Source organism: Carya illinoinensis, chromosome 1 (genome assembly GCF_018687715.1).
Source record: "Carya illinoinensis cultivar Pawnee chromosome 1, C.illinoinensisPawnee_v1, whole genome shotgun sequence".
NCBI lineage: Eukaryota > Viridiplantae > Streptophyta > Magnoliopsida > Fagales > Juglandaceae > Carya > Carya illinoinensis.
In genome coordinates, this window is record NC_056752.1 from 20,963,820 (window position 1) to 20,978,025 (window position 14,206).

Genomic DNA, 14,206 nt, shown 5'->3' on the forward strand with positions numbered 1-14,206 from the left:
AATGTAATGGGCCCTTTTCTGTAGACTCGTTCGAGAGAGTCAATCTCCAAGAAGATCAAGAAGAAGAGAGAGAGAGAACTGAAGAGAGAAGTATTTCAGAGGGAAGTTGTTTGCACAATTCGGGATATGGGATCCTTCCTCCCATTCCTCTATTTATTGAACATCTGTAACGAGAATCTGTTATTACAGTTAGAGTTTACACTATGTCATGCCAAGCTTAGTACAAGTAAGGCATCAAACGATGCCGTTCTATTTAATGAAACTATGCGTATTACTTTTAAACGACAATGTAATCTATTTACAACTCAACGACATATCTCCTGCACTTCTCTAAAATTCAACCTTTCACAGCATGATGGAAGAGCAATCACGATTCACGATTGACGGAGAACGCAGAATCCTAATATCCGGTTCTATTCAATATCCTCGAAGCACTCCTGAAGTAAGTGCATATTATATGCCATGCAACTCACTACAAGAAAGCTGCTCAATTGTAACTAATTATTTCCTGTAAAAATAATTATCTTTTATCAAAATGAGTCGGTTTGGGTTCAAATAGTTATTCTTGTTGCATATAATTCGTTATAAATATTCTTTTTTTTTTTTTAAGTAACTCCCCCATGTATATATAGAAAAATTCTAAACATAAGCCTACACACCATAAACCATATTTTTTTTTTATTTTTTTTTCTTTTATCAAATGTTTAATATATAGATAATGAGTAAAAAAAATTTAATTATTTTAATAAGAATAAACTCAAAAAAAATTTGGAAAAAAAAACATGTTGTGTTCAAAATAAGATCACTTTATATAGAGTATTGCACACTTTTGACTTACTGATATTTCTTAATCTTTTTAAAGGTTTTAAGATTCTTTTTTTAATTTTTAATTTCAATTCAAAGAATTTTAAAACTATAAAAACATAAATCTTTTCCTTTCAAAAAGGTTTTAAGACTTTCAGTGGCCACCAGCAATCACAGTGTTTTGTTAAGGAATTGTTAAAGCATTTTTTCTTGTATAAATAATAGGGATTGAAGGCCGGGTAATGATTCGCCCTCTCATTTTTATTTTATTTTATTTTATTTTTGTTTATTTTTCATTTATCCAAACAGATTTCAACTTCCGTTTGGTTATTGATTTCATTTTTATGAACCAATCACAGTGTTTATTTGAATATAATTATTAAATATTATTTTTATTTTAAAATTTAAAAGGTTGTTTTGATTTTTGGATTAGGATTGTATTAGATAATGATTATATAAAAAAGTTAATCATTTAAAATCGAAAAATATTTTATTTTAAAGTAATGTTTAAAAAGAAAATATCTTAAAATACCTCGTTATCCAAACATTTCTTAAAAATCGTTCAATGATAAGTAAAAATAATAGAGAAATTATATTTATAGTCATAGAGTGCACAACCGCCACATACTCATTTTGAAAAAAAATTAAGTAAATTAGAATCTACATAAAAAATTAATTTTTTAATAATAAATCTTATTCTTTTTTAAAAATAGTAACGCTTGCACAACTTATAATTATATCTAATTTTATTAAAAATAATATAATATTTTTCGGATCTCAAGATGTAATTTTATGTAAGATGGATGAAACTCTTCTTGGACCAGTCTTCTTTCATTCAAGTCTAGTGTGCCTCGATTGGGTTCTATGAGCCTTTTGGGCTTATGATAATATATCCCTACAATAAATAATGCGGACCTTAGAAACAATTGTTTTTCTCCATTTTCCCTTCCTATTTTGGGTATATTGTACATCAAAATCACACTTCACTTGTTCCATTTTTTCCCCTCTTTTTTCTATTTATAATTTCATTTTCTCTCGGCAATTTTTATTAATTGTTTCACTTATTAATAGCTTGACGGGTGGAAAATTGGAATACAAATGTCTATGAGCATTCTCAATAGCTTAAATATTTAACCTTCTTTGTTTTTTTTCCTATTTTAACTAATTATCTTAAAATATCACAATCTAACCGTTATCCAAATTTCTTCTTTATGTTTTGAAGAAGAGAAAGGAAAAGATCAAGAGAGATAAATGATGAAGGAAGAAAGAAGTAAAAGAGAGAGAAATAATACCGAAAAACGACTAAAGAAAGAAATTATATAAAAAATAAAAAATTATACAATGTATTATGCCAAGTCAACTCACATGTGGTTGTACATTACCTTTAGAGCTGTGTTAGGCTACCGTCCAGCAATGACCATTGGGCTGCCTAGTACATTTGGGCAATTTTTTTATTTTTTTTGTATTTTTTAATATTTTTAAAAAATAAACCAATATACTAAAAATCACTTTCTTACTCATTAAAGAAAAAAAAATTTACTGAGCAGTCAAATAGAGCGGTAACAAATAGGCGACTATTTCTTACCTCTATATTACCTATATATAGAAACTTGGACGGACTATTTCTATTTTACACGTAAGACTTGTTGAGTACTGTGGAGTTTGGTTCACACAGCTTGAGCGGAGACATTGGCCGTTCGAGCGAAATCAGACAGAGTCGAACGCTCGATGTTAGCTCGACAGTGAGCTCGAGCAGGAGGCTTTGGCTCGAGCGGAGGCATTGGCCGCTCGAGTGAAGGCAGGTAGAGTTGAACGCTCGATGTCAGCTCGACAGTGAGCTCGAGCAGGATGCGGAAGGGAAGTTCGCTCGACGCGTGCTCGACACGCCGCTCGAACGAACATGCATTCTGTAGGGTTTTCTGCCGTGTAACTATATATATGATGTTTTACATCATATGGCCGTACGAGTGAATACTGTGGACGTACAGTGTTGAGATCCATCTTGTAGTGTGATATTCCTCAATAATAAAATCCTCTGCAGCTCCTGTGGACGTAGGCAATTTGCCGAACCACGTACATCTTGTGTCGTGTGTGATTGCGTGTTTTATTGCTTTTCTTGTTCCATATTATTTTTCAATTCATTGTCATCGTTTTTCATGACAATTGGTATCAAGAGCCAAGGTTACGGGTCTGAGGAGAAACGATGGCTGGAGATGAATTGAAGGTATCGGGGATCGAGAAGTTTGATGGCACAGATTTTTGGTTACTGGAGGATGCAGATAGAGGACTACCTCTATGGGAAGAAACTTCATCTTCCACTATTGGGACAGCAACCGGAAAAGATGGATGATGCTAGTTGGAACCTGTTGGATCGACAGATTCTGGGGGTTATTCGATTAACCCTGTCGAGATCCGTTGCACACAACGTCATCAAGGAGAAGATGACTGCGGATCTCATGGCGGCTTTGTCAGGTATGTATGAAAAACCGTCAGCGAATAACAAGGTACATTTGATGAAAAAGTTATTCAATTTGAAAATGGCAGATGGTACTTCTGTTGCACAACATCTGAATGATTTTAATACTATCACAAATCAATTGTCATCTGTTGAAATTGAATTTGATGATGAGATATGTGCACTGATACTATTGGCTTCACTGCCAAATAGTTGGGAAGCCATGAGAATGGCTGTTAGTAATTCTGCTGGTAAATCAAAATTGAAATATGATGATATTCGTGATTTGATTTTGGTTGAGAAGGTGCGCAGGAAAGATTCAGGCGAGACCTCGGGTTTGAGTTCAGCCCTAAATGTTGATTCTCGAGGGAGATCACATGACAGGAACTCAAACAGAGGAAGATCAAAATCAAAGTACAGGGGCAAGAGCAAGTCGAGGCCTGGTCAGCAGGCAACTTGCTGGAATTGTGGCAAAGCTAGCCACATAAAGAAGAACTGCAAAAACCCTAAGAAGATCGAGAATGACAGTGCTAATGTGGTAACTGAAGAAGTACAGGATGCACTATTGCTTGCAGTTCATAGTCCAGTCGATGATTGGATACTGGATTCAGGGGCTTCCTTCCATACATCTTCCCATCGGGAGCTAATGTGGAACTATGTTGCAGGTGATTTTGGGAAGGTGTATTTGGCTGATGGTGAGGTTTTGAACATAGTGGGGATGAGAGACATTGACATTGCACTCCTTGGTAAGAACAAATGGACCTTGCAAAAGGTCAGACACATTCCTGAGTTGAAGAAGAACCTCATTTCTGTTGGGCAGCTTGATGAGTGTGGTCATTTAGTGGTGTTCTCAAATAGCACCTGGAAGGTCACAAAAGGAGCATTGGTACTGGCTCGGGGTAAGAAAACTGGTACACTATATATGACTACTGGTTTAATTGACACTATTGCTACTACCGTTTCAGAGAGCACAGCAGATTTGTGGCATTGCAGGCTTGGCCATATGAGTTAGAAGGGTATGAAGGAACTTCGGTCTAGAGGCAAGCTACCAGAACTGAAGTTAGTTGATCTCAGTATGTGTGAGAGTTGTATTATGTGGAAACAAAAGAAGGTCAGCTTCTTGAAAAGTGGCAGGACGCCTAAGACAGGAAGACTGGATCTTGTGCACATAGATGTGTGGGGTCCTTCCCCAGTGGCATCTCTTGGAGGTTCTCGCTACTATGTCACGTTCATTGATGACCATAGTAGGAAGGTATGGGTTTATTTTTTGAAGCATAAATCTGACGTATTTAATGTTTTCAAAATTTGGAAAGCCATGGTTGAGACAGAGACAGGCTTGAAACTGAAATGTTTGAGGTCTGACAATGGTGGTGAGTATGTCGATGGCGGGTTCAAGGAGTATTGTGCAGCTCTGGGTATCAGAATGGAGAAGACCATTCCTGGGACACCACAGCAAAATGGAGTTGCTGAGCGTATGAACAGAACCATCAATGAACGTGCTAGAAGCATGAGGTTGCACGCTGGACTACCATCTACTTTCTGGGCAGATGCAGTCAGCACTGCCGTTTACTTGATAAACAGAGGGCCATCAGTTCCACTGGATTGTGGATTGCCTGAGGAGGTTTGGAGCGGGAAAGAGGTTAAATTTTCTCACCTTAAAACTTTTGGTTGTCTTTCTTATGTGCTTGTTGATTCTGATGCTCGTAGTAAGCTGGAGGCTAAGTCAAAGAAATGTTATTTCATTGGCTATGGAGACGAGGCATTTGGTTATCGTTTCTGGGATGATCAGGGTCAAAAAATCATAAGAAGCAGGAATGTGATTTTCAATGAGAAAATCATGTACAAGGATAAGTCTAGTACAGCTTCTGTAGTAGCTCCTCAGGAGTCCGAGTTTGTAAGATTAGATGACCTACCAGAGGTCACAATGCAGTGTAGAGATGTGAGTGACGGGGAGAGTGGGTCCAGTGCACCCATTCCTATTATTCCGCAGGCAGTTTCAGAACCGTCCACTCCTACAGTTGTAGTTCGCAGGTCAGTTAGGACTATACGTCCTCCACAGCGTTTCTCACCTATTTTGAATTATATTTTGTTGACAGATGGTAGGGAACCGCAGAGTTACGAAGAAACCTTGCAAGATGAAAATTCTAGCAAGTGGGAGCTGGCCATAAAAGATGAGATGGATTCCCTATTAGGGAATCAGACATGGGAGTTGACAGAACTTCCATCAGGGAAGAAGGCATTACACAACAAGTAGGTGTACCGGGTGAAAATTGAGCATGATGGCAGTAAGAGGTACAAGGCTAGACTTGTTGTAAAAGGCTTTCAACAGAAGCAGGGTATTGATTACTCTGAGATCTTTTCTCCTGTGGTGAAGATCACAACCATCAGAATGGTACTGGCTATGGTTGCTACTGAAGATCTATTTCTTGAGCAGTTAGATGTGAAGACAGCTTTTCTTCATGGAGACCTTGAAGAAGACATCTACATGCACCAGCCTGAGGGGTTTGTGGTACAGGGAAAGGAAGGTTCAATTTTCAGATTGAAGAAGAGCTTGTATGGCCTGAAGCAAGCTCCTAGACAGTGGTACAAGAAATTTGACAACTTCATGCACAGTGCAGGGTACATTAGATGTCAGGCAGATCACTGTTGCTATGTCAGGCATTTTGACAATTCTTACATTATTTTGTTGTTGTATGTGGATGACATGCTGATTCCAGGGGCTAGTATTGATGAGATCAATAATCTAAAGAAGCAGATGTCAGAGCACTTTGCAATGAAGGATTTGGGAGCTGCAAAGCAAATCCTTGGCATGATAATTGTCAGAGATAGAGTCAGAGGCACGTTGAGACTCTCACAGGTTGAGTATGTGAAAAAGGTACTTAGCAGGTTCAATATGGATAAGGCCAAACCAGTTGGCACACCCTTGGGAAGTCACTTCAGACTCAGCAAGAATCAGTCACCAGAGTCAGAGGAGGAACAAGATTACATGAGTAAGGTTCCTTATGCCTCAGCTATTGGTTCACTTATGTATGCTATGGTTTGCACAAGACAGGACATTGCCCATGCAGTGGGAGTTGTGAGTAGATACATGAGTAACCCAAGAAAGCAACATTGGGAAGCAGTGAAGTGGATTTTGAGGTACCTAAAGGGTTCCTCAGAAACCTGTTTGTGTTTCTCTGGAGAGAGCTTGGAGGTGCAGGGCTTTGTTGATGCTGATTTAGCTGGAGATATTGATAGCAGAAAGAGTACCATGGGCTTTGTTTATACACTTGGTGGTACTGCAGTGTCATGGGGTTCTAATCTACAGAAAATAGTTTCTTTGTCTACAACAGAAGCTGAGTATATTGCAGTGTCAGAGGCTGCAAAGGAGATGGTATGGCTACAGGGCTTCTTGGAGGAATTGGGTAAGAAGAATCAGAAAGGCACTCTCTACAGTGATAGTCAGAGTGCTATATTCCTTGCCAAGAATCCAGTATTCCATTCTAGGACCAAGCACATTCAGATCAGGTATCACTTCATACGGTCATTGTTAGATGACAGACAGTTGTTACTTGAGAAGATTTGTGTAAAAAAAAAAATCAGAGCTACATGTGAAACTATTAGATATACATTTAGATTTTTATATGGGTTTTTTTAAAAATAAAAAATAAAAAAAAAAATACCTGGGTTTAGTCCGGAACCCGGAATCCGAGTTTTGAAAACTCAGATTTATCCGGGTTCCGGCCCGTTTCTGACCCAGACTAACCTGGTCCGGGTTCTGGTCCGGATTTGAAATCTGGGTTCCGGTTTCGGTTTACCCGAATTCCCAAGTCAAAACCCGGATGAACAAGCCTAATTTAGCCTGATTTATTGCCCAGGCCAAGAGGAAAACTCGATTCTACTGCATGTACAAAAAACTCAATCTTAAGAAAACAAGACATTTAATTATAAAATTTACAAATTACAAGTACCCAAATTCAATTATAATTTTTAAATAAGCATAAAATTCAAACAAATGCATGCAATAACAAAATATATATAAAAAAATCTAATCTCATAATTTTTTTCATCTTTAAATTTTATTTTTTTCAATTTATAAAAATCTGAAATATAAAAAACAAAACTAGAGTCCAAAATATTAAAAAAAAAACGAAAAGTTCTTCTTTATGTTCTTTTTTTTTTTAATTATAAAAGTTCAAATATTTGAAGAAAATTGTAGAATCCTTGGGGGACCTGGCCTCCCAGTGGATTCGTCACTGACTGCTGCAGAGCTCACCTTCATTTCCCAATTTAAGCAACATGTTTCTAAACATTAAGTCATTAATAGTCTAGGGTTAAAACTAATTTAAGCCAAATATGATAAGATATTGTAATTTCTAAAATCAGCAAAAAATCAATAATTGTCTGCCAATGCTGCATATCTTTATTGAGTCTTCTTCTTCTTTTTAAAAGATTTCCTTACTTGTGATTGTTCAACGGTTTTCTAATCTGTGTAGGTTAAGCATGGTTCAAGAGTGTTTGTACATATACCTTACTCTACACAGATATTAGAGTTATGTGCATGTCTTGAGACAAGATTTCCTAGTATGATCCTTCTCCTTTTTTCATCTTGTTAAATCATACCCTTCCTCATACTAGGTTATGAAACAGAATAACGAATCAACAGTGAAAAAGCTCATAGTGATAAAATGGCATTGCAATCAACATACAATAAATTTTTTAGTGAAAAATAGTAGGCAAGCATGATTGGATGAACCAGGCATTCTTTGTTTACCACAGTGCTTTATTACTATGAATTAACAAAATAGGAGAAATAGTAAAATGTGAAATGCAAACAATAGACCAAACTCATACCTCGATCATGTGCAATATCCATGGTGTTCCAATAACATGATTCCCACCAAAAAAACTTTGTGATATAGACCAGCATCAACGTGGTATTGATGAGCATAGAATTTGCCACTCTCCCATTCATTTCGTACTGGTAAAGAGTTAGATATTAGGGAAAAAAAAGGCAAAAGATTATGTACTCGAGCATTTAGAACTTAGAAGCTGGAAAGTTTTCTGTGTCTGTGCGTAGCATGCTTGTGTATTTCAAAAATGAATGGGTTATCTTGCAACAAAGAGATGCCTGTCAACTTTATTTGTCTTGTATTGTTTACATGCTTTATTCTAACGCTTTGTAATAGTTTCCTGGTTGAGTTCTAATTTTGCTAAATTTGAGATGGTTCTAGTGGGTTAGAAGTTCAGCATCTGCTCTAGTTTAATCAAGTAAAGTCACAACCAAGATGAGAGAGAGGCCTTGTGGAAAGCAGCAGTAGATTATAACTATGGATGCTCATGGGATGCGGGATGTTCTAACGAATAACAAGGAACTCACATGATGGATTATGGAATAATATAACAAAAGGATGAGGGAAGTTTTTTACCCGTAATAGATATGCAATTAGAGGCAATTCCAAGCTTTAATTTTGGTATGATTTATGTGCAGAGATAGAGCTCTTTTCAATTTTTTTATTTTATTTTTTTAATATATAAGTAAAAGTAACGTTTTATTTATAGCAGAGGCATCGCCCAAGCACACTGGTAGCATACAACGAACATGCCTAATTACATCTAAACACCAGTGAGAGATACAAGCAAATCATGAAGATTGTCCATATTACAAATAATGGTCGAAGCCCAAGAGAGTAAAGTATTGTAAAAAAGAACGCTCCATGTCCAGCAGCTCAGAATATCCCTAACTTTTCCAAGCATAACCCATGCCACCCTGGTCTAAAGATCTCATTCCATAAACACCAGGCCACCTCACAATATAACAAAAGATGATCTACCCATTCCCCATCTCTCTTGCACATAAAACACTAATATGAAATGATGAGACCATGTTTTCTCAAATTATCTAAGGTGAGAATCCACCCAAGAGGTGCAGTCCATACAAAGAAAGCAATCTTAGGAGGTACCTTGCACTTCCAAGGAAAGTTATAATCATTAGAAAATCCCAAGATAGCCTTATAGAAGGAGCGCACTGAGAATTTTTTATTTCACTTAGATTCCAAATCATCCTATCCTCCATCTCATTGCCAATCAACATTGCATACAAGAAGTCAAAGAAATCAGTAAACATATCCAACTCCCAATCTTGAGCCGCTCTCGAAAAACTCACATTCTAATACACCATTAAATGATACCAAAATCAGCCACAATAGCCTATTTGTCACAAGAAATTTGGTAGAGCATAGGAAACACCTGCTTTAGAGCCCTTTCACGGCACCAGAAATCATGCAAAAAATAAACACTATTACCTCTTCCAATTGCAAATCTAAAAAACTGGGAGAATCTTCCTCATCTAGCTAAAGTTATCTCCCCCTCCCCCCCGGTGGGGGGCGCGAATATTCCCATACTTAGAATCTATGACTTCTCTCCATAAGCCCTCCCCTTCCCTACGACATCTCCACAACCATTTCCCCAAAAGTGTTTTGTTGAAAACCCTTACATTACACACCCCCAACCCACCACATGGTATTGGTGAACAAATTTTATCCCAACCAGCAAGATGGAACTTAGTTTCCTCCCCAATGCCTACCCAAAGAAAGTTACAAAAAGTTTTCTCGATACAAGAGGCCACACTTGTAGGTAACAAAAATAGGGATAGAAAATAAGTAGGGAGTTAAGATAAAGTGCTCTTGATGAGAGTTAATTTGCCACCTTAGGACAAATATATTAGTTTCCACCTAGCCAATCTTCTTTCAATTTTTTCTAACACACCATCCCAAAATGATTTTGTCTTGAAAGCAGCTCCCAACGGAAGACTGAGGTATTTCAAGGGCAGTGAAGTAATACAACCCTCAAGTACTAAATATGATCATTGTCCGACTCACAAAACAATAGTCTGTCATCAGCAAATAGAAGATGAGATATAATAACACCTCCCACCAAAAATCCAGCAAGAATCCATTAATAGCTGCTCTCAACATACGACTCAATGCTTCCTTAACAATAACAAACAGCAAAGGGGAGAGGGGATCCCCTTGTCTTAATCCCCTAAAGCTGTTAAAGAATCCTTCTAGTGCTCCATTCACCGAAATCGAATAATGAACCGTAGTTATACAATGCCTAATCCATGAAATCCATCTATCTCCAAAACCAAACCTCCCAAGTAAATAACACAGAAAATCCCAATTAACATGGTCATAAGCCTTCTCCATGTCTAGCTTGTACAAGAGCTAGTGATGATGCTTTGATCCCTCAATTTCATCTTGGTTTCTCGCAAACAAACAATATCCAACTTCCATTGACATAAAAGATTCTTCACCCGCATACACTTATTGGGATCATTAAGACCTTGAATGTTGCAAGAAAGAATTCTAGGCTTCATGGGGAGAAATAGCCTTTCCCTTGGATCTTCCTTTGTTAGTACCCACCTCCCTTTCGTCATAATTGATTGAACAAGTGAGACGCTTCAGCTCCCATTTTTTCCTAGAAGCAGATTTAGGGGATTGAAATTGACCCTCCTCAATGGCGATAAGTAATGTCCTGAATTGCTCCTCGAACCTGTCACAAGAAATCCCTTCACTTTCTACCATTATAAGCAAGGGAGACAAGGTGCATGCATAACAACTTTAGGTCCACCTACGCCTCCATATACACCAACTGAAGTGTAAAATTCACGTACTCTGACTTAGACGAGAAATCAAGAGGCATTGACTTCTCCTCACCTATCCCCATGCCACACTCTGCCCCCGCTACCATCCCTTGGACTGGTTGAAGCTGCCAGAGGCCTTCGCTAGAGAGGAAACCACCTGAGCCTCCTCCCTGCTACCCATCGACCCTGTCTGTGTATGTTGTGCCGAAGATCCCATCTCCACTGGTTAGAAAAAGGTGAGATCCAATTCTGGATTGGTTGTCAGCAACTCCACGAACACCTTCTGAGCCACCATCAATGATTCCTTGGCTGCACGTGATCCCAATGAGTTGATTGGCACATGAACCATGGTCCTTGGCACCTTTGCTTCTTCGTCACTTTCTTGAAGGTCCTCTATCACTGTTGATGTGCTCCTCGGTACCATTGTCCCCTTCTTGCAAGTCCGATGGGTGACTTGCAGGTCAGATGGATACCTCGAGGTTGACTAACTCCCGCAGGTATGCCAGTAGAAGGCCTAGCCTCTCTGCCCTCCCTAACTCTCCACACGGACTGGGTTCCAGCCTTAAACTTTTCTCTATTTTGCCCCACTTTTTGAAGCCCAACCAAACAACCCATTTGATTTGGACCTAACCTAGCCTTTTTTGCTTGCCCTATCAGATGGCCCATTTGCTTAGAGCCTAGCCTAGCCTAGCCTCCTTTAGTTGCCCTCTTGTTACATCACACTCCCTTAATAGCCAACTGACCTCATTTCCCAAGCCCATTACATTGCCCAATCCAATCACCTCCCTTCCCTAGCCCATCTTATTAGGCCCGTAACCGTCCTTCTCAACTCACCATATTAGAGCATCAACCTTCTCTTACATTGTCGACAATTGCATTTTCACTTCTAGCAAGGTATCGTGCACATCCTCCTTTGCCAGACCCATGACAAGCTTGCCTTCTCCACTGTTCACTTGCTTTCCTAGAGGTAAGTGGAGCCTTTCCACCCTTGTCAGCACCATCTGCTACCAAAATTAGAAGTATAGAATAAACTGAAAAAAAAATCATAAATAACTCCTATTTCCTAATCATGAGCAGCTCTAAGAAAATGAACATTCCACTGTAAGGATCCAGTAGAGCTATATAGCTCTATAGCTTTGACACCAATGCCTCTTGATCAAGAGCCAACCTAAAAGGGGAAAGAAACATGGTCTTGAGAGTTGAATTACCACATCAAAATCTGACGCCGAATTCATTGCCAATCACAAAATTAATAAAACAAGAAAGACCTCCCATCCATTTCTAATATTCTTCCACCAGCCTACACCATGTGTAACTCTTACTTCATTGGAACACCAACCCCCCTGCAAGCTCCCGTACTTCAACTTAATAATAGCCTTCCAGAATGACTCCCCTTCTTGATGCTACCTCTATAACCATTTTCCAAAAAGTGCCTGATTAAAAATTCTCAGATTTCGAACCCCCAACCATCCACTAGAAATCGGAGTGCTTGCCTTTTTCCACTTAACCTTATGGAACTTAGTCTTCTCTCTAATTCCTCCCCACAAAAAAACTTGAAAAACTTGCTCAATTTGATTAGCCACACTAGCCGGCAATAGAAAAAGAGATAAAAAGTAAGTGGGAAGATTAGAGTGTACTCTTGATTAGCGTGGTTCTTCCCCCTTTTGACAAGTAATACCTTTTCCATCCTACCAATCTCATCTCGATTTTCTCCACAACCCCATCCCAAATAGCCTTGACCTTGAAAGAGGCCCCAAGAGGAAGACCCAAATATTTCATTGGCAATGAAGCTTCCATGTAGCCCAAAATACTTGCCAAACTTCTAATGTTCCTTACTTCACCCACTAGCACCATCTCAGACTTCCCTTAGTTCTACTTTAGACTAGAGACAGCTTTAAAACAAATCAAAAGATCCTTCATCGCTTGAATATGATCCGGATCCGTATCACAAAATAGTAATGTGTCATCTGCAGTAAGAAGATGGGAAACATTGATAAAACCATGGTTAGTGCTTCCCACCGAGAAACTAGATAGAAATCCCGCAAGCCTCCACCATCTAACTAAGCAAATCCATAATGATCACAAACAGAATAGGGACACTAGGTCCCCTTGTTTCAAACCACGTGAGCTGTTAAAAACCCAACTGGGATACCATTTACCAATACAAAGGACTGAACAGTGTTGGCACAATGCTTGATCCACATACACCACCTCTCCCCAAAACTACACCTCTCAAGTAAAATAGAAAATCTCAATTCACATGGTCATAAGCCTTCCATATCCAACTTACATAGAATGGTTGGCATTCCTGTTCACAATCTACTCTCGAAACATTCATTTGCAATAAGTACCGAATCAAGAATTTTCCAACCCTTAACAAAAGAATTTTGAGGTTTCGAGATTATCTACCTTGACAACTTACACCCCATCTTCTTAGGAATAAGTGCTAAGAATGTCATATTGAGGCTTTTCTCGAACTTTCTATAAGAAAAGAATTCATGAAAAACACTCATAACATCCCCCTTCTTACCACATGGTGCACCTCACCCTCCTCAAATGGTCTTTCCAACTAATTTGCACTTGAAATATCAATAGTCTCAAAAACCAAAGACTCAAGTTTTGGCCTCCACGTATGTTGTTCCGAAAGAAGTGTTTCATAATAGAGAACAACGTCGTCCTTGATTTCAAAATGGTCATTAAGAACAAGATCTTCATAATGGAGCATCTCAATGGCATTGTTCCTACAATGAGAATTGATCACCCGATGAAAAAACTTTGTACAAAGATATCCTTCTTTTAACCAAAGATCTCGAGATTTTTGCCTCCACTATCAACCAGCGAGCCTGTCCATGATGATGGACAACGCAATTAGAGATCTACCCCAAAAGCATCCCTGGCACTCCTATTAGTGGTGGGCTCCGACTCCTACGAATTTGGGTTCCTCAACTTTGAGGTCCGACTTTGATAACCATTCGAGTCCAAAAACAACTCTGATTCCTACTCCAAGATAGAGCTAACTTCAGTTCCACTCTGCTTGATTGGTATCGGAGTCGGAGTTAGAGTCCCATTTAGAGTTGGGGTTTTATTTCCCATTTTCTTACCCACTCACACTTTCTTAGCATCCAAACAAACAATAAGAAATCTTCTTAGCCACTCGCACTATCCCAACATCCAAATAAAGCTTAACAAATTTTCTTTCACATTATACGCATTTCCCCCCCTTTTTTTTGAAGTAGAAAGACTTGTAATCTATTAAGGATAATGTTGGCAATCAGCCATTAGAAGATCTGAGACATTATATGCACTTTCCTAGCATCCAAAAA